This window comes from Thermobia domestica, chromosome 13 (assembly GCF_964235325.1).
Source record: "Thermobia domestica chromosome 13, izTheDome1.hap1.1, whole genome shotgun sequence".
Classification (NCBI taxonomy): Eukaryota; Metazoa; Arthropoda; class Insecta; order Zygentoma; family Lepismatidae; genus Thermobia; species Thermobia domestica.
Genome location: NC_137466.1, coordinates 188,998,244 through 189,019,951, shown reverse-complemented (window position 1 = coordinate 189,019,951; position 21,708 = coordinate 188,998,244). Strand labels below are relative to the sequence as shown.

Genomic DNA, 21,708 nt, shown 5'->3' with positions numbered 1-21,708 from the left:
CAGGGGTTTGCAACACATGTGTGGATACACGGAACTGTGGGACGCTCCGTTCGTTGCGCCATCTCTTGTCCACCCGCACGAATTAATTCCTAGACCAAATAGATGAGCATTCCCCAACGTGGAATGCGAGAGGTCTGGTAGGCCGCCTACCTATTCCCTGGACAGTCATCTCGAGATGGACATTCCCCCAACACGAGGTGCGCGCGATCCGGTTGACCACCTACTTGTTTCCTGGAGAGTTATGTGCGAGATGTGCATTTCTTCAACGCGAAATGCGCGAGGTCTTGTCGTCCACCCACCTGTTTCCTGTACAGACATCTACAGATGAGCATTCCCCCAACGCGGGATGCGTGAGGTCTGATAGGCCGCCTACCTGTTTCCTGGACAGTCATCTGTCTGTTGTCTTCGGAGCGGCACATGTATCATTACTGCCTTGCTTGTTGTGTAACAGGTTAAGTGTAAAACGGTCACACTATACACTCGAATATTAATAATTTGTATTGTATGATTTTACGAATCCGTAGGTTCTACCCGGCTGAAATAAAAGTCTTCACTGGATATTAGCGTCTGCTAGTCCAGTGGTTACCAACCTTTTTATGTCTGACGATGCTGTTTACTTAGTTCCCATCACATTGCAACATGGTTAAATAAGGTTGACTTGGAAATCATAATGTTGCTGCCGTTGACTGAAAACGGCTTCAGGCAGGGACGGGTTAAAGTGACGGTTGCCCGCTTTATTTTTTTCATCCAAAAACAGAACATTGTGGATAATTTTTAAAAGACTAAAAATCAGATATGAAACTGTTGCCATTTTATTTACCAAATTATATTCAGTTTAGCACATTTTACTTATTTCTGCATTTCTTTCTTTCTTTCTTTTCTTTTCTTTTTTTAAAAGATATATTTATGCTAATGGTGAACATTCGTAGCCTGGGATTTGTGTACCGTAATAGATATTCATCACTGCAGTATATTCTTAGCAAATTTCATAAATAATACAGTTTTGTGGTGTTTCTTGATGCTTTTGTGTTTCCTCTTCCAATTAAGAAATCGGGCTAGTTATGGGCCTGAACGGCTTCATGGTAATAATAAATAAATAAATAAATAAATAAATAAATAAATAAATAAATAAATAAAGTGTGGCGTGTAAAGTCTAGACTTCTGGATGTCATAAAGTTTATTTTTAAATTCTAAACTTTCACGAACATCTCATGGTGCTGCACAAAACGGCGATTAGAAAATACTAGATTAATCCAATCTAATCAGAATTGTTATGGTCTACTTCCGTCAGATGATCTCTTCTACAGAATATTTCGGAAATAAATCGATAAACTTTACAGAAGTATTCAGAACCTTAGTGTAAAGGAAAAGTTTATCTGCGAATTTGGTCGGAAACGGCTAGCTGTAGGGCTAATTTAAAGTCATTATTGGGACTGATCGCAGGATGGCTAAACTGAATAATACGATGATGAATTTCGCAAACATGTTCACGACTTCAATACAAAAAAAGCATTATCTGTGAGTTTGATCGGAAACATCTAATTACAAAAGTATGGCCAATTTAAAGTAACTAGTCGATTTGTTTGTAGAATGGATTACTGTAAATTGGCCTCAGTTCCGTAATTAGGTGTTTCACACCAAAGTCGTAGATAAAATTTTCTTTTTCCTTCAGGTCCTGAATACGTATGCGAAGTTTGTGAGCTTTATTCAGTGAAACCACTAAGACCAATTCCACTAATTACATTAAATTGGCTCTTTCTCCCTAGTTAGACATTTTCGACCAATGCACACTTAAACTTTTTGTCTTGTATTGAGGCCTTGAATATGTATACGAAGTTTGTCAGTGTATTTCCATAACACCGTGTATGTTTCGTTCTCCGATTTTCTTCTGAGACTAGAGCTCCCTTGTGGCTAAGTGGTTAGTGAACGAGCTTTTGGTGTGGGAGACCCGTATTTGATTCCCGGTGAAAGCTCATGTGGTTTGGATCCCACGTTTTAAGCGGTAGTCCACGTCTCATATAGCCTCGCTACTGAAAGGGCGCTAAATTCAAATCAAATCAAAAATCCTTCTAAGACCACCCAAAGGCAAATTTCCTGTTGGCTTTCCAACCAATATGTTTGTAACCCTTGCATCTGTCTCGTACCCATACATTAGGTGTCGTTAGCGGCATAAACAGTAATGCACCTTGATTAGTTATTCATATCTTTTATCCTACTTATCGTTGCATACTCTTTCCAGTGGTACCCATAAAGGAGTAGTTGACTAAAAGTGGATCAGTTGTATTTTAGGGTATTAATGTTGAAATGGGATGAGAAATCTCGTCTCGAAAGCAAAACGAGAATTGCCATGTTTCACGTCACGTCTCGATTTAAAAATACAATTTTTGTCTAGTTTTCGAAACGAGAATCAAGACAAGACGAACAATTTTTTGTCTTGTGGAAAACACTATAGGGCAGGGACTTACCCAGGGGTGGGTCGTGGGAGTCCGGAGCTTCCAAAATCCAGAATTTTCTCCAAATTTAGTATAAGGGTCATTTTACACATTTTAATATAATTTATCTTCATATTGAATTTTGACCCCCCGAAAAGCTTTGTACCTCTCCGGAAATAAATGCCTGCGTACGTGCCTGCTATAGTGGTATCGAGGGAAATTGGTTGAAACCATTAACAATATGATTTCCAGAAAGATGATACGAGACTCAGTCCATTTTTGTGATGGTGTACGAGATGGGACAGTCAGTCTAATAGAAACATATTTTGTCAGACAGTTTTTTAATAGAAACACTTTCCGAGGCGGTTTTCTAATAGAGATCTCACTTTCACAACATCTTTCCGAAATGAGACAACTATTGTATCATAGAGAAATCGAGTTAACAGTTAATATTTTGCGTAAAGGTAATGTAATTGTTTCAAGATTGGTTGCTTTGAAAAAAATAAATGAAATGAAATCTTTAAGTCTAACGTGCCTCAATTATGTCCTTTGGACTAAGAGAGGCGGATGATTAAGACAAGTGAATAAGGATGGAAAAATTGGTGGAATGAGAATATCGGAGAAAAGGAGAAAACTCATGAACACGATGTTGTCCACCACAAACTTACTTGGCCGGGGATCGAACTAAAGACTCCACATACGAGAGGTAAGCGCTCTGCCACTGAGTCACGATGTACCTCCAGTTGGTTGGAGTTGAGCGTTCTTTTCGAGCACGGAAGCCATGTGAGACGTGGGCCAGGCACGTAGCCAAGGGGTGGGTCCGGGGGGTCCGGACCCCCCCCTTCGAGACCAGAAATAAAAAAAATTAAGGAAGGATGAAACAAAAAGAAACAAGTAATAGGAAAAATCACTGTTAAAAATAAAAAAAGCTAAAAATAAAAATAATTTTTCATCATCACTTCTCTGCAGTATCAAACATGTTATTTGAGAAACAGTTTTCTGCTCCTTTAACTTGTCATTTGGAACAGACAGCAGTTGACAAAATAATAATAAAAAAAAAGTTATGTGGAAAGAAAGTTCTAGTAACATTTGATTCAACAGAGAAAGGAACCCAGATATAATAAAATATTTTACAAGACATTATTGGATACGTACTTTTTTTAAATAGTTGAGATCATAATGAAAAGAAAATTGTTATATTTGGATGAACAGAAGAAGGAACGTAGATATTGTAAAATCTTTTTTTAAAAATCTCTTTTTCTTGGGGGGGGGGTGGCGGTGGCTCAGTGTTCACCTCCGGCGCTTGGGGTCCCTGGTTCGGTAGCAGCACGCGCCGTGTGGACTTCGTGGTGGACAAACACCGTGCTAGTAGGTTTTCTCGGGGTTGTCCCGTTTCCTTCCACTTTCTTCATTCTATCCTTTCACTCATCTCTCATCATCACCGTCTCCTTGAGCCTAACCGGCATAGACGTGGGGCGTAAAACTTAAAGATTTCATTTCATTTTCATGTCAAATCTTTTGTTCTAATATTCTTTTATTCGAGATTTCTTCATAGTTTGTTACTAAAATACTTATTAACATGTCCTAATTTTAAAGTCTTAACAAACTAATATATGTTGCTATTAAAATAGTTTAAATTGATCAAGCCCCTGTTGTGATACCAACAATATCTCGTGCCAAATCCCCCCCCCCCTTCATTACGAAATCCTGACTAAACGAACCATATGTTACCAGTAAAATAATTTAGAATAATCGAACCCTGATGTAATAACCACAGTATTTCATGTCTCGGACCCCCCCTATTACGAAATCCTGGCTACGTGCCTGCGTGGGCCTACAGTTTATGGTGGAATATGAACCAGAGTAATGTGTTGAAATTTCTACGCTGTCTCACCTGGAATCGTACCCGGAACCCTGTGCACGAAAGGTGAGCGCCAGTTTAATTACGCAGCCATACACACAAAAATAAAAGTTCTGTGCACGGGATCGCAGAGTAGGGATTCGATGCATTTTGTTACACAGAATCCAAATTTCAAAACCCCAGGGCGATTGAACGTGTCAATTTTTTATGGGCAAAAAAATTGAGCGATTTTTTGATAGGAAGGACAAATGTTTTTCGCTCATAAAACAAAATTGACATGGTCAGTTGTCCTAGGGTTTCGATATTTGGATCCTGTGTAACAAAATACATCGAATTCATTACCTTGAGGTCCGTTGTACTTTTTTTTTTTTTTTTTTTGTATAGCTGTCTTACATGTATCCTCCCTATCGCTCAAGTTTTTCGCCCATAACAAAAAAGGAAAAAGAAAGACGGTTGATCGTCTTGGGGTTTCGAAATTTGGATTCTGTGTAACAAAATACATCGAATCCATATCCTGGGGTCGATTGTCCTGGGGTTTCGAAATTTGGATTCTGTGTAAAAAAAAAATATATTGAATACATACCCTGGGGTCGATTGTCCTGGGGTTTCGAAATTTGGATTCTGTGTAACAAAATACATCGAATCCATATCCTGGGGTCGATTGTCCTGGGGTTTCGAAATTTGGATTCTGTGTAACAAAATACATCGAATCCATATCGTGGGGTCGATTGTCCTGGGGTTTCGAAATTTGGATTCTGTGTAACAAAATACATTGAATCCATATCCTGGGGTCCAGTGCACACCACTTTTATTTTTCGCGTGTGGCTGTGTTATTCAAGAGAAATATGGTTTAACTAAGGGCGTATACAGGGGGACTAGAAGATGGTATTTGGTGTCAGAACAAATGAGTAACTATTACATTCTTTTCTTTTGGGAGGAAAAGAAAACATAAACGGGAAATTTAGGGAGTATCAGACACATACGCAGGAATTTATTTCGGGAGGGGTCCAAAACTTTTCGGGGCTTCGGGGTGGATTTGTAATATCACTTCTAAAATTAGACTAAATTTACAGATAAGTCGGGATTTCGGGGGTTCAGACCCCCTGGATCCAGCTCTCTGTACGTCCCTGCGGTACATCATTTATCGTGGGGATATCAAGACCCTGCATTTTCTATCCTTCTCGCTTTCCACAAGTAATCCTCTTATTACTTTTGTTCTGTCAAGTGATCGTAGACTTCCCCGTCTCCTACTGCAGTAGTTGGCGTAATGTTAACCTTTTCCCTACTTAGTGCGTAGGAATGCGTCGCTCTTTAGAGTTAACCCACCCACACCACGATTAATTCATTTCAGAAACGCTGAAATTGTTTGTGCGTGCGGTCTGCAACACTGACGAGTAGGGCAGGGCATTTCTGGGAGCTTGGAGCGGCAAGCAAGCAGTGCAGATTCGTAAGATGGTCGTCATGGAAACACAACGTGTGTGTGAGTGTGTCCCTGTGGAATGTGTGACAAACGTATGTGATATGATGTGATCTATGGGAAAATGTTACTTTTTTTTTTCCAAGCCTCTCTTCTGAGATGATTCTGCTTGTGAACAAGTACTGAAAACAGTGGTGACGATGTGAGAGTGTTGTTTCGTTATGAGTCGATTCGTAACAGAGGTTATATAAGCTCAGTGTTTTTCTCATATTTCTCGAAATTAACGTCTCTGGACTTCCCCAAGTTCCAGTTTTGTGAATCTCGTTTGGATCGAAAAGGCAAGCAAGATGTGAGTCTGTATAAGTATCGGAGAAAGCGCAAGTTGGCGATCCTTATCGATGTAAGTAAGTAGAGTAAACATTTTTGGCAAGTTTCCCATATATTTTTTCCCTCTGAATTTTTAAATTAAATAAAAATTATTTGTTTTTCTAAAAATTTTTCAGTTAAACTCAATCTTTTTGCCTATATTAGTGCACAAAGTTTTGTATTTTCCCGTTGGACGAAATATCTCAAACGGAAGCATCTATCGTATTAACTGTTACATATGCCAGTCCCACCCTTTCGGAAAGTATCTTTTTTTTTTTTTTTTTTTTTTTTTTGCTATATTAATCTGAAGAATAATATTATCCGTGTGACATCAGCTTAATAACATAACGTATGTTACCTATATTATTCAACATTACATCTCAAGTTAACAATAACATTATTCTAACGGAAAATATGTTCCATTTTTAAGGGATTCGATCAATCCTGTATTTTCAGGAACGGCTCTTGAGGGGAGTCACATAGGTAAAAATATTATTATATTGCTACAAGCTAAGGAAAGAAATGTTCATACAGCTTCGGAAATCTGCATACAGAAATTAGTATATAATGTAAGCTTTCTTATTTAAGCTTGTAGCGATATAGCATTTAAATTTTTATTCGTGTAACTTCCCTCAAGAATCGCCACTGATTAGGTATAATTTTCTCTAATAGTTCATCCCAGCTTGTCCAGAGGCCGGTCGCGAAGGAGGTGTTAATAATTAGAAAATGAAATCTTTTAGTTTAACGTTTCATGGTTATGTCCTTTAAGCTAAGGGAGACGATTATTGAAGCAAGTGAATGATAATGGAAGAATTGGTGGAATGAGAATGTGGAAGGAAACGGAAGTACTCTGACAAAACCCATGAAAACAATGTTGTCTACTGCAAACTTACTTGACTGGGGATCAAACCAGAAAACCTACGCACCGGAGGTAAGCGCCCTACCAAAGGGCGCCCATGTTGTGGTTTCCAGAGGGGGGGCAAGTATAAGAGACATATCAAATATAGTTGCGAATTTTGCTGTAACTATTCTAAAAATTCTATTGGGTTTTCGATCTTCCGAAGTATAATTTCCTCTAAGGGGGGGGGGGCGAACGTCCCCTCTTGCCCTCCCCCCTGATGGGCGCCCTTGACCCTACCACTGAGACACCGTTCCCACTGTTAAAAATTAAAGTCTCATACTTTGAAACTAAGCGAATAAAGGTTATCTAATTGGTGGTATGTATTAATTGTTGTATACAACAGTTAGTACATTGAAGTTTTCTTTTAGTTTTAAGCGAAAAAGCTGTAATTTTTCGTTCACGAACCGCCTCTGAGCTCGGCCCACATTTTTTTTAATGAATATACTCACGTAAAAGCTGTAATCTTTTAACTAAAACTAAATCTCCACCATAAAACCAAAATATGTACTAATTTTCCTAACTAGTATTTTCGTAGTACCTTACTTTGACAGTCTTTCTATGCGAAATACTTGCCATTCTTCCTTTTTGGTGAGAGAAATCCTAAGTTCGGTTCCGGTGGGAGTAGCTACAAGTAATTTGGATCTCAGTTAAAGTGTAGAGCTTCGGAACAGAAGAGACACGTTAAACTTCAAAGAAATAGAAACAAAAATTCTGTAGCTATGATACATAATATGCATATAATTTTGAACAGAGTTTCAGTAATTTTAGGCTTGTCTTTCTATTGTAATGCAATGATTAGAATTTGTGTAAAAATTGAAGTGGTAATGTTTCTTTTTATTATATGTAATGGAGGAAACCGAAAGTACTGTTATTTAACATCGACCAAAATCAGGCGCACACCCACAAGTTTTTGTTGGGAGGAATCCAAGCGTTGGAGAGGTGGTTCCAATACTACACGCCATTCAGTGGTGGATCCAGGGGAGCAATCCCCCCCCCCCCCGAAGAGGAAAGTTTTTTTTTAAATTTTATATATAAATAAAAACCATCCCAGAGTTTGAAGCTCTTAAAAGTAGCTCTAAGTAGCAGTATTACAATCCACCGCCCCCCCCCAAAAAAAAATTCGGTCCTGGATCCCCCCCGGAAGCCATACGTCTATGTAGTATTATTTTTTACCCGAAAAGACTATAAGTAACTGTAAAATACTTTCACCTCTATTATTTCTGTGTTAAACAAGTATAGTTGTATTGAGAAGTGTACAAATGTACACAGAGAAAAATCCGTTCTCCGGACAGCGGTATATTGTACAAATATACGGTATCCTCTTGCTTACTATAGAAATCAGTACGGAGCATACGTTATCCGTATGCTACATAGGCACTGCCCTTAGATGTCACATCATGCCGTTGCAGGATGTCTGACATCCGTATATCACATGCATATACTTATGTTACCTTCGTCAGCTATATGTTATATACGTCCATTTGTATGTGAGATCCTGATCGCCTACATTGTTTCATACAGGAAGTACGTATAGATGGAACACTTATACAGAAAGTATTATAAAACATGCGTTTTCAGTTATATGTCTGCTGTACGTTAAGTCCAAAAACTACAGGAATTACGCATGTAACGTATCTTTTTAAGTACGCCACCTACAATTTGTTTTTTTCTCAATGTATGTTGAGTTAGGAAGTTTTGGGGATTTGGACCCAGTGGACCTCCCCACCGTGCGTGCACCCGTGATCATAATGAGTTTTAAAATAAATCTTTCAATAAAAAAGGTTAATTATATATATATTACCTCAGTCGGATTATTTTGTTTTTTAAAAAGTCACATAATCTCCTTCTGCATTAATGTATTTAAAGTTCACTTAAATTGTTTTAATAATGAACTGGCGTAACAGTTATTTAATGAAAGTGCGTATGGCATCAATTTAACATCCATTGGTATAAAATTAAAATATAGGTATAAAATTGAATGTTTGTATGTTTATCTGGTATACAAATCCACACTGTCGAGTTACTGTTAGCATACTTCAAAATGAGTCTATCGAAGAGACTATAGTTTGGGAGAGATCGTATCCTGAAGGGAAGAAGGGAGCTTCAAAGGACAAGACTGGTATAAAATTTAATGTAAAAACAGTGAAATATCTCACGAATTTCTCATGTTAGAAAAATTTAACTCGGTGTGTAATTTCACTTCTAAAAATAAGTTGACATAGTACTCATATGACTTAAGATCTTGGAAAGAAATATTGCGGGGGTAAGATATCCTTAGAAGGAGTGGGAAGGGATGACATGTAAAAATAATCGAAAACGACCAATATTAGCGTCGAATCCATAATTTTTTGGGTGGTCGCTGAGATGAATAGTGACACTTCCGATAGCATCTAAGTCCAAGTTCAGTCTCATTGGCATGGAGTGGGGGGATGACAGTGAGTGAAAAATTAAAATATCCAAAATGACCAAGATTAGTCTCGAATCTATAGTTTTCGAAGTCGCTAAACTGATTAGTGACTTACCAATGACATTTAAGTCCAAGTTTAATCCAGCGGTTCTCATGGTTATTTATTTGTCAGTTCTTTATTTTCTGACAGGATCAACGCCGAAGGGATTGCTCTTCATTATTTACTATACTCATTTTTTTATTTTCAAATATTGTGTGTAAACCTTACTCTTCCCGTGCAACGCCTGGTGTTTCAGCTATCTTACAAATTCTGTAGTCTCAGAGCTATGACCGACCATAGAAAGAATGTGTAGTTAGGCAAAGTCGGTTAGCGTATTGACTGTCAGTGCTATTATAAATTTGACTTTCTAGACAGGAATTCACTATCTTTTAATTTAGGTAGTTTGACAATTAAATCTTACCAAATGCTATTTTCCCACACTGGAGATCAACCCGACAGATTATATGTAGCTAAAGCTGCTTACCTATTATTCGACTAGGTGTGAAAATAATTCAAACTTTCATTTCCATTGGTTTGCATTATTATTATTATTATTATTATTATTATTATTATTATTATTATTATTATTATTATTATTATTATTATTCCTTTTTAAGAAATAAAAGATTTGGAAGTAGATATGAGAGTCAATTACTTTCTTCTCTGGTTGAAAATTTAAATTATATATATATATATATATAAGATGTTCGGTTGCTCACTAGTAGTCACTTTTTACTATTAGACTCCTCCTGAAGCGTCGTCTGATATCGGCTATTTCGATCATTTCGATATGATCCCCTCCCCGTCCTTCAAGTTGCAGGGGTGAATTTGAATTTAAATGGGATCGGAAGTGTCACTATTCGTCTTAGCGAGACCAAAAACAATCGATTCGGCACTAATATCGGTCATTTTCGATGATTTTTATATATATCTTCTCTCTCCCCCATCTCCAAGCTGCGGGACTAAATTTTGATTTAAACGGCGTAGAAAGTGTCACTGTTCATCTCAGCGCCCCGAAAACTATGGATTCGACACTAATATCGGTCATTTTCGATCATTTTATATATATATATATATATATATATATATATATATATATATATATATATATATATATATATATATATATATATATATATATATATATCCCTTCCCCCTCACCTAAGTTCTACCGTCAAAGTGAAAAGATAGAAGCCATCCCAGGCCCGAACCTCATCTATATTGAAAATTTGATCGAGGTCAGTCGGGTGGTTCAAGAGTTATTAAGTCACAAACATAGTCACATTCATTTTTATTTAGATAGATACACGTAATATACTAATTATTGTAAACAGAATCAGTACATAAGGCATGTTTTTCTTAGCGATAAACCTACCTACTCCAAGTTCCTTCAAGAGCCAATACTGATATGGTGGAAGGAAAATGAGGGAAAGGAGAATATTAAATTATTGAACTGTATTAAAGCAAATGACTTCCACCACCTGAGGTTACCTCACAACGGGGATGTATATAGATTTATCTATTTCTGTTAAGTGACCTTCCGAATGGTGCCCGAATTAACGGATACACCCGAGACTGTGGATTGATCGTGTGCCGTCTCAAAATTGCACCCTGCTGTCTCGTATCTAGAATCTCGTCACGAAGATTCTGTCTCGTCGCATTTGATGCACAATCCTAGTCAAAATACTGCTAATGAACGATTCGTGTAGTTCAGGTAAGAAATCAAGCTAATATTGTTAGCATTATTCTATTCTTTAAACAAAATCTGTAAAATCCCATTCCTGTGGTCACGAGAACAGGCGCATTACATCCCTACTAGACTCGCAAGTCACAGACACACCCACCCTACATAGTTCTCTATATATAGAAAGAACTAAACCTTATATTTATATACATAAAAAGAAGGTCTGAAGAAAAAGGGAAGACAACAGGACTCGAGAAGACATGTGGGGGTTAGAAAAAAAAACGGAGCATTCTTTAACCAGGATACAGACACTTGAGCAGGATGTAGGGAATAGCGTTGTAGACAATGGTGGTACGTAGACAGGAACTGAAGATTGTGCTTTTGTTAGTTCTAATTGAACTGGATTATGTTACAAGCTGATCATCCTGCATGAATATTCACCCGCTCAAAAAAAAAAAAAAAAAAAATGTATATGGTTTAAATTCTTGATTTCTATCTTTAGTACCATATTTCTTCACATTAAAAGACTATTAAAAGAAAACATGCACATCTTGGTTTCAGTTCTTCGGTTTAAATCAGGAACAGGGGTAAAAGTGGATCTGAAAAGGTAGAGGGACGCATGACATCACGCCGTTGCACGTGCCTATCTTTGCCCATTGTATTTTTTTTTTGTTTGTTTTAAGGAAATGGGGAGACGCCATAGGTATTTTTTTTTTTTAAATGAGGTAACGATATCCACCCGCGTTCCTTCTCACTTTTACCCCTGATCAGGAAGTATTATGTATTGTTTGAAAAAAAACATTATTAGTATTAGGTTTTGAAAATGAAATGATCTGGAAAGGATAGGAACAACATAAAATTCAGTGAAATATAAACTAACTGTAATACAAAACAATGATATAAACTACAAAAAAAAAAAAAAAAAAAAAAAAAAACTTTAACATAACAAAATGTCGCTCCAAAATATTCCTTCGTTTACAGTAATACGAGGGTAACTCAAAAACTATTCGCAATGTAGCTATAACTTTTTTTTTCTTGCAATATACCTAAGAAACTCACCTTAACATCATTTTTCAGTTAGTCCCCTTACTTTTCAAAATACTTGGTTCATCGTTGCACAAGCTTCCTGATTCCCTCAGAAAAGAAGATTTTCGGTTGAGCAGCAAGCCACGCATACATCGCGTCCTTCACTTTAAGGGTCTTCACACTACAGTGAAATTAAACTACCGCTAATTTTACAGTTTTTCTGTAATATCTTCAAAACAAATAAAAAATATTCAAAAAGCAGAAACGTAGTGAACTAGATAATACGATTTTTCATGTGATACCGTTATTGCCACTGATCTATCTGCTTTCGATTTGCAACTGTAGATAGATTTAACATTTTTGGGGGGTTCTGTAAATAGTGGCATACCAAAAGCAAATAGGTGAATTATGGTGAAGGTACCGCATGCAAAATAGTATTGTCTAGTTCACTACATTTCTGTTTTACGAATATTTTTATTTGTTTTGAAGATATCACAGAAAAACTGTAAAATTAGCGGAATTTTAATTTCACCGTAGTTAAGACCCTTCATTTCCAGATGAAGTGCCAGTTCATCAATAATTAGTTACTCGTCTGTCTAACAGAACCGTGTCACGCATGCACGCGCAATGTTGTAATCATTTGTGGCTGTAGATGCTCGTCCGGTTCCTTCCTCGTGCGTAACACTTTGCGTGACTATTTTTTGCTTTTTCAATCCATTCATAGACACACCGTTGTAGCAAAACACTATTCCTGTATTGTGCCGGAAGTCTTTGGTGAATTGCGGACCCCTGATACACCTTCCGACCACAAAAACTGGATCACTGCTTGTTCCTTGTTCCTCTTTGATGCAAACTTCAAATGGAGCGGCCATGATCTATCTGCAACGAAAAGAAGACAAATGAAGGAATTAGGATCAAACTTTCAAAGCATGACCAGAACAGCATAACAATAAAACAAAAGGAAGACAAATGGAGGAATTAGGATCAAACTTTCATAGCGTGACCAGAACAGCATAACAATAAAACAAAAGGAAGACAAATGGAGGAATTAGGATCAAACTATCATAGCATGACCAGAACAGCATAACAATAAACAAAAGGAAGACAAATGGAGAAATTAGGATCAAACTTTCATAGCATGACCAGAACAGCATAACAATAAAACAAAAGGAAGACAAATGGAGGAATTAGGATCAAACTTTCATAGCGTGACCAGAACAGCATAACAATAAAACAAAAGGAAGACAAATGGAGGAATTAGGATCAAACTTTCATATCATGACCACAACAGCATAACAATAAACAAAAGGAAGACAAATGGAGAAATTAGGATCAAACTTTCATAGCGTGACCAGAACAGCATAACAATAAAACAAAAGGAAGACAAATGGAGGAATTAGGATCAAACTTTCATATCATGACCACAACAGCATAACAATAAACAAAAGGAAGACAAATGGAGAAATTAGGATCAAACTTTCATAGCGTGACCAGAACAGCATAACAATAAAACAAAAGGAAGACAAATGGAGGAATTAGGATCAAACTTTCATAGCATGACCAGAACAGCATAACAATAAACAAAAGGAAGACAAATGGAGAAATTAGGATCAAACTTTTATAGCGTGACCAGAACAGCATAACAATAAAACAAAAGGAAGACAAATGGAGGAATTAGGATCAAACTTTCATATCATGACCACAACAGCATAACAATAAAATAAACGAAGACAGATGTCAGCGTGAACAATGTAAGAAGAGTCATATCAAAATTGCGGATAATTTTTGAGTTATCTCGTAATATTCAATTACTATGTGCAAATCTTATGAAGGTACTTAACAAATCAACCGGGTTGATCCCAACCCCATTTGTTATTCTTGATTATTTATATTGAAGGATAAATTGCATGATTGGTTATCAGCTGACAGAATTATTTAATATTCTCATTCGTTGGTAGAAGCTTGGCTCACGAATCTCAGCCGCGGTTGACGGCAAAAAAGAGTTAGAATCGCGGCAGAGAATCGTGAGCTAAACTCTAAAATTGTTTTATGAGTCCATGGAGAGAAATGAAATCTTGGAGTTTTACGTCCCACGGTTATGTCGGTTAGGCTAAAGGAGACAGTGATGATGCGTAATGAATGAAATGGTGGAATGAAGAAAGTGGGAGGAAACGGGAGAACCCCGAGAAAACCCATGCACACGGTGTTTGTCCACCACAAAGTTCACTTGGCGGGAGCTGGGATCGAATCCGGGACCCCAAGCACCAGAGGTGAACGCTCTACCACTGACCCACCGCGGCCCCAGGTGAAGAATGAACTTAAATACAAACGAACTTGAAATTTTGTAGTACAAACGTTATTCCATTTTGTCTCATTCTACGTTGTATTAGATTTTCGCAGAATATTCAAATACACCATTCAGTGGATATCAAATGTTTCACTTTTATTTACATGAGTGGCGTGGTTAAGTTGAAAATTTTATTTAAAACTTACGTTAAGGTTACAAAGCTCTGCCTTACACTGTGATTCTATGTTTCCTCATATCTTACCGACGAACCTTGGTTTCTCTTGTGCAATCGCATATGGGAAAGGTGACCTCCGTTGCTGGGCCAAGTTTCTCCGCAAAAATTACATCCATTTGGGAGGACTGCGCCATCTTTTAATTCCAAGTTTTGCTAATAACTATGTTCTGCATTCCTGTGTATTGTGTGTTTGATAGATGGAGAACTATAATAATATACAGAATAGGAGTAATCCGATTAACATAATGTAATGATAGGGAAATTCATATGTTATTTTAATTAGAGTCTATAACGCACATAAAGTCATGAGAGCATTAACCCTCGCACTACCAACAAGGAGAGGAAAGACTGTGCCCATCAGTGTTTTTTTTTTTTTTTTTTTGTATTTACGCGTCTAATCGTTTCTTTAAAATTGCAAAAAAAAAAAAAAGTTATTGCTCAATATGTTTAACTAAACCATATACCTTACGGTGGTTCAAATTGAACGTCTCATAAATTTGATATTTTTAGTTGATGGCTAGAAAGTACCCCTCCCCCTCTCCGTTGGTAGGAGAGTGATTGACATTTAGAAGAGTCACTTCTAGATAGCTGTATCTAGTCTTTTCTGAATTTGGGGATAGTCTTACTCCATGTATAGTTCACTTCAGTCACTAGAGTTTTGGGAGAAATTTGTTTCGTTAGCGAGATATATTTTAATCTTCTTAACAGGTGGGTGCAAAATGACCCCCCCCCTTGATAGTCCGCGTTACAAAAAGTACCTAGACAGTGCGAATGTTAACATAATGCCATGTAAATATTTAACTATATGAACATGTTACCATGTACAGCATGGGACAGAAAGAGAGGACTCTTTTTCCAGGAATCCTAAAAACCCTCTTCACCCCTCTGGACCTTTCCTTATTAGTCTTCGCGACACGTGGTAGAAATTTATTATCCCTTCTGGCTAAAAACCAATGTTGCCTCGATTCCTTTTCTTTCTTTCCTTTTTTCTAGTTGAAATATATTTTTTTTTTTTAATTTTTGTTGTTGTTAACTGAAAATAGGAAGGAAAGCTTTCTCCTTATTTTGCCGAACTTTAACTGCACAAGTGGATCGGAGGTACAGCAACACTGAGAGCAGTGACAGCTTACACGATTGCGAGTACTAACCGAGAGTTGTGGGGGTGAAAAGAAGCAGTGGTTGGGGAAAGAGCCCTTTAAAGCTGTCAAGATGTATATCTGTACAGATATACGGTTTCTGAGAATGAAAAATGAGTAACATTCATTGCAGAGAGAAGAAATGGTGTTATACAAAATATACAACCAGTTTGTCTTACTTTTGAATCACCCTGTTTATTCTAAACAGTCCAAAGGGAAGCATTCTACTTTATCTATATATATATATACCTCCGGGTTATCATATTCTCACTGCCAAGGAACTGATGCTACACTACATAATAGGAGTTTTCCTCCCAGCTGTTACAAATTCTACCGAGCCTAAGATTACAATTCATAACTTGAGGGATGCAATCTTCGGTAACAAAGAGATTCAATTTTCCATGTCACTGTTTCCACGAAGACTTCATTAGACTTTGAAAAGGCTTTCCAACAGAGTTATACACACCAGCTTTTCAACGATTATCCAGTCTCGATTTTTTTTTTCCTTCTGAAGATTAGTCTGGAACGTATAACAAAGCACGTAGGAAAGAGTGGTCTGGACAAAGAATTATGCTAAAAATTTGATAAGCAAGGGAATCCTAATCTGACAAAGATGAATATTTCTTAAGAATCCACTTCAGGATTTCGCTGTCAAAGAAAGTGTTCCTACAGCCCCTCCAAATATATATACAATATATATATTCTTACGACATGAAACATGAAGGACTAATGCAAAACATGTTTTATCGAGGATATCCCTTTTCCTCCCACATCCTCATTCCACTCAATTGACACAGGACATAACCATGAGACGTAAAATTAATGTAATCAACAAATTTAACTTGATTTCAGAATGGTTAACGCATATGATTTCTGACTGGTTCACGGAATTTTCTAAGACCATAGAACAATGTGGGAGAAACTTGAATTTACAAAGGGCCGCGGTGGCTCAATACTAGAGCGTTCACTTCTGGTGCATGGGGTCCGTGGTTCGATCCCAGCTCACGCTAAATGAGTTTTGTGGTGGACAAACACCGTGTATGTGGATTTTTCGGGGCTCTTCCGTTTTCTCCCACTTTCTTCATTCCACCATTTCGTGTATTTCCCCTCATCACCGTTTCTTTTATCCTAACTGGCATAACCGTGGGACATAAAGCTTAAAGATTTCATTTCATTTCATTTTTGAATTTAGAAGTTGAGATTTGCAGTCCACAAAAGTACAAAAATGGCGTTTCGAATCAGTGTTGACAGTGCATCATGCAGGTGGTGTGTCATCCAACATCTAGTGATTCACATCTTCACAGATTTTAGAATATTTTAGTTCGGTTTAATAATGCAATAAAACGATTGGTAGCTTTTTTGAGGGTAAAGAGGAGTAATAAATAAATAACAGTTTTATTATTTCACTTGATTGTAATTTAACAGCGATATCTTGGCAGCAGTTTGACACGAACTTATTGTAATTTCACTTTTTAAAAAATCTTATCGATAAAGTTAAAAGTTATTTTTAGGAACAGTTTTACTTTTTTAATGACCATGAATCCATACTGTTTATGTGATTACTGTTTGCCATTCGTTATAATATCATTAGGAACCTCATATGATTAACTTTTTATTTATTTATTTATTTTTTGGTCCATGCTTTGTGTAAAAACATACACATTACATATGTTCATATACCATAAACAGACGGTCTCTCGTGTGGATTAATTGACCCTCATGGGTAGGCAGCAGGCACCCCAAAATATATCAGAATGCAGTTTGCCGTAGATGATCCGCTATTGACACCAATTCAGTGGAACACATGGATAATTACCCAATCATGAGTCGAACGATTAGTTTTATAACACGACATATAAAAATCAGTATTGCCAATCGTATGCTTGTTTTCATAAGATTATTAAAAGTTTCGTATATACTATTTTTTTTATTAATTCATTGGTTGATAGACTTGTGTTTACGTCCTTTGTCAGCAGAAGGCTTATATAGGACGAGACCTAATGTTTGAAATGGGATCTGAATCGCTACAGTCCATTCGATGATCTTCCATCGGGAATCAGACGCGGAACTTTGTATATCAAAGACATCCGAGCTAGCCACTAGGCTAGGGAATAGGGCATAGACTACTATTTTACCTGTCAGTTATAGTGGCGGCTTATAAGGACCAACTGGACGCAATTTCCACTTATATTTCTGTTTCTACTATCTCCATCTTAATATTGTCCTCCCTTCTGCTCTTAGGTCTTCCTGATAGTCTTTTTTCCGATTGGTTTTCCACTTAAAATTTTGAAAACGTTTCTACTTTCTTCCATTCCGCCTACATCACCTGCCCATCTGAACCTAACAATCTTAAGGTAAAGGATATAAATTATGTAGTTCCCCGATATAAAGTTTTCGCCTTTCCCTATTCGCGTGCCACTTCGGTCCGAATATTCGTCTTAGGATATTGTTCTCAAATACTTTCAGTCTACGTTTTTTCCTCAATAAGCGACCATGTTTCGCAATCATACAGCACAACAGGCATGATTATTGTTTTATATATCTTAAGCTTCAAAATTTTCAAGCTTAATTTCGCAAAGAGAAAATAGTTTGGGCTGAATAATACATCGAATTCACTGCTTTCGGTTCGGTATTTATTTCTTCTTGGATATTGTTTTGGTGTGTTAATGTTGAATCCTTTTTTTTTTTTTTTTTTTTTTTTTTGAAAGTGTTTGCTTTGTCGAAAGTATTATTGGATATTTGAACGTATGCACAGTGTTGCAGTTATTAAATTTTTGCTACTTTCAAGTAGATATGGGCACGAGACGAGTCGAGACAGGATTTTCCTAACAAAATTCGAGTCGAGACACTGCTCTTCCAATAGAGAAATATACATTTTTCGAATCGATACATCACTTTTACAGCACATTTTCGAGACGAGACAGCCACAAATCTTGTCCCCCTACTTTCAAGAAGAATTATAATATTTATGGATTACATTTCCTTTATCATTTATGGTCACGGCGAATTTCCATGTACTTAGTTTTCCCAGCGTTTACTTCTAAACGTATGTCGCTGCAGGCATTTCACGAAGCCTCTGTGTTTCTTTCTATTTGTCCTCATATCATCCCCTATCAGAGTGACATTATCAGTATAAGCAATACCCTGACGTGCTATTCAGCTCTAGGCCCTGACTACCATCCGAAAAGTTAATTTTAACGAAAATATTCCACTTCGTATGTTGCCAGCTCTCAATTCACAGCTCTCCAATACGAACAGTAATTGCTTCAGAGGGTGGCCCGGGAAACTACGAAATTCCTTCCCATCGCTATACAGAGTGGCCCAAAAGTAGGTATACAGACCAGCATCGATCAAAGTATGACATTTTAATTTATTAAGATAATTAATTTATTTGCTTTGGTTTGTTTCAAGCTTAAGGTATAAGTGAAAATAAATTAAGAACAGATAAGGAAGAAACTGAAAGTCAATACCCGTATGGGTAACAATAAGTAAATTATACAAGATGTTGTGACCGGTCAGTACGGAGCTGTATACTTACTTTTGGGCCACTCTGTACCTCCATTTATGCTTATTGTGGATTGCTAGCAATTTTCGCAGTACTACTTTGCACCCTCCATGTACTGAAAGTTGCCCCTCTCTTCTGTGACTCACTCGAATCTGGTGAGTGGGAACCGAGGTTCGATCCCCGGCCACGTATGTTTATGATGGACAACATCGTGTCCGTGGGATTTCTTGGGGTACTCCAATTTCCTTGCACATTCTCATTCCACCAATTCTTCCATCATCATTCACTTTATCATCATTTGTCTTAGTCTAAAGGACAGAATCGTGGAACGTTAAACTGAAATATTTCATTTCATTTTCCTCCCCCCTGCGGGTGAAAACTTCTGAAATCGCCACTGCTTATGGCTGCGATAAGAAGAAAATGTTCACAAATACAAATTTTGCAAGAATTTAGCTCATTGGTTATGCTACATTATGGTAGCTTCTCTTAAAATTAGTATTCTTCCCCGCTGGTCTTGGGGCTAGCGCGTGTGGCTTTAGTGTGTGTGGTCTCAGTTTCGATTCCCAGTAGGAGAGCATAAAAAATTTCACAGTCATTCTCTTTCATTAACCATACGTCTGCTTTAGCCTAAAGGGCACAAGTGTGGAAAGTTAAACTAAAAAAAAAAAATCTTACAAAAGTGTGTGCATCACTATTAGAAGAAATTGAACAATAATTGATGGTCTACAATATGTTAGTTAATAGTGCATATTTTCATAAACACTGCATAAATGAATATTTTTTTATTCTGATGGAATAGAAAATCGACTGCATCAGATTGGTAACGAAGATATACTTTCTTAGCATCATAAAAAATCGATTTTCTCGAAACCTATACGCCAGAGAGTTCATACTGAAGCGTGTCATATGTTACAACTTGATGTGATCGGTGTAGGGATGGGCACGAGTCTAGTCGAGTCGAGATTTTAGCCTGTCTCGACTCGCCTCGAGAAAATGTCTCGACTCGTAAAATATGTTTCTGTCTCGACTCAAATTCGAGACGAGACGTCTCGAAATTCGAGTCAGACAAAATATACACACACATCAGCCAGAACATTATGACTACCTACCTAATTGTCAGTGTCCATCTTTGGCACGGATAACAACGGCGACGTATCTGGGCATGGACGCAATGATCCTTGGTAGGTCGCTGGAGAGAGTTGGCACCACAAGTGCACACACAAATTACCTAATAATTTTATGCAAACTAGATAATCATCATTATTATTATTATTATTATTATTATTATTATTATTATTATTATTATTATTATTATTATTATTATTATTATTATTATTATCTGTGAAGTACAATTAAATATTACGACATTAGTTATTAGTTTTAATTAACTTAATTGAGCTGAAAATTAAATCTTGATCTCGAAAGATTAACTAGCGTTCTGCACCTTTTTAAAGTAATAAATGCTGGAATTGCTTTCAAGGCTGTTTCTGAGTAAATAATTTCTTCAAAATAATATTAAAAATTATAGTAAGATTTTCGATACATTCGAGTCGAGTCGAGAGTTTTACGAGCAGCCTTGACTCGAAAATTCGAGTCGAAAAATACTGTGTCTCGACTCGTCTGGAATTTTACAAAGTGTGTTTCGACTCGAATTCGAGTCGAGATTCGAGACGTCTCGACTCGTGCGCATCCCTAGATCTGTGGACTAATATTTATCGATTGCACCTTTCAACAATATTTCATTTCAACAGAAATTAGTTTTAATGATAATTTCGAGGTGTATCCAGGAACGTGGCGTTCCTGTAATCGGTATGACTAGTAGTAGTACTTTAAAAAAGAAAATGAAATTACTGAAATTTCTAATAGTTTAAATAAGTCATAATAATGTTTTACAAGAATAATCGGCGGGGGGGGGGATAAAGTGTGTTAAGTCAAAAGTTAGTGTTTTAGACATATCGCAATTGAAAGTGCAAATATAAATCCAAAAATCCGGTTTTGGGTTTCAGACAAATCTAAAAAGTCCTTTTAACATGAAGAGCTACAATAGCTAATCATTTTCCCCAAAACCGATTTTTGGATTTATGTCTGAACTTTGAAATGCGATTTCTCTCATTTTTGATTTAACATACTTTACACACCCACCCGCCAATTATAGCAACAGTGTTTTCAAGTGCTTCAGTTGATGTGGGTCAGTGGACAGTGTTGATACCTTTGAGGAGAACAGTAACAACAAACCCGTTAGAGGCATTGATTCCTGTCTTTCCATATCCCTACGTCGAGTCAAAACGTAACACTTACTCTGAGACCCTGTTACCGTCCAGCTGGACGGTAAAATCCCAACTTGCTGTGAATATAGTGAGAAAATCTTTAGTGTAATACATATTTTAAAATATTGTATCCATTGTTAACTT

The 21,708-nt window shown here is 37.0% G+C and overlaps 1 protein-coding gene across 9 annotated transcripts in view; it reads left to right on the top strand.

The window, feature by feature from the left end:
- LOC145668871 (coiled-coil domain-containing protein AGAP005037-like) overlaps positions 1–21,708 on the top strand; it is a 1,021,830-nt gene that overhangs the window by 520,946 nt on the left and 479,176 nt on the right. For 3 of the 9 annotated variants that reach the window (XM_081737129.1, XM_081737127.1, XM_081737124.1), the window contains exon 1: positions 5,737–6,110. The exons of the other annotated variants lie outside the window; for them this stretch is intronic. The gene's annotated coding sequence lies outside the window, so the exon portion shown is untranslated. Of the gene's footprint in view, positions 1–5,736; positions 6,111–21,708 lie in introns of those variants that run through there. 9 annotated transcript variants of the gene reach the window in all.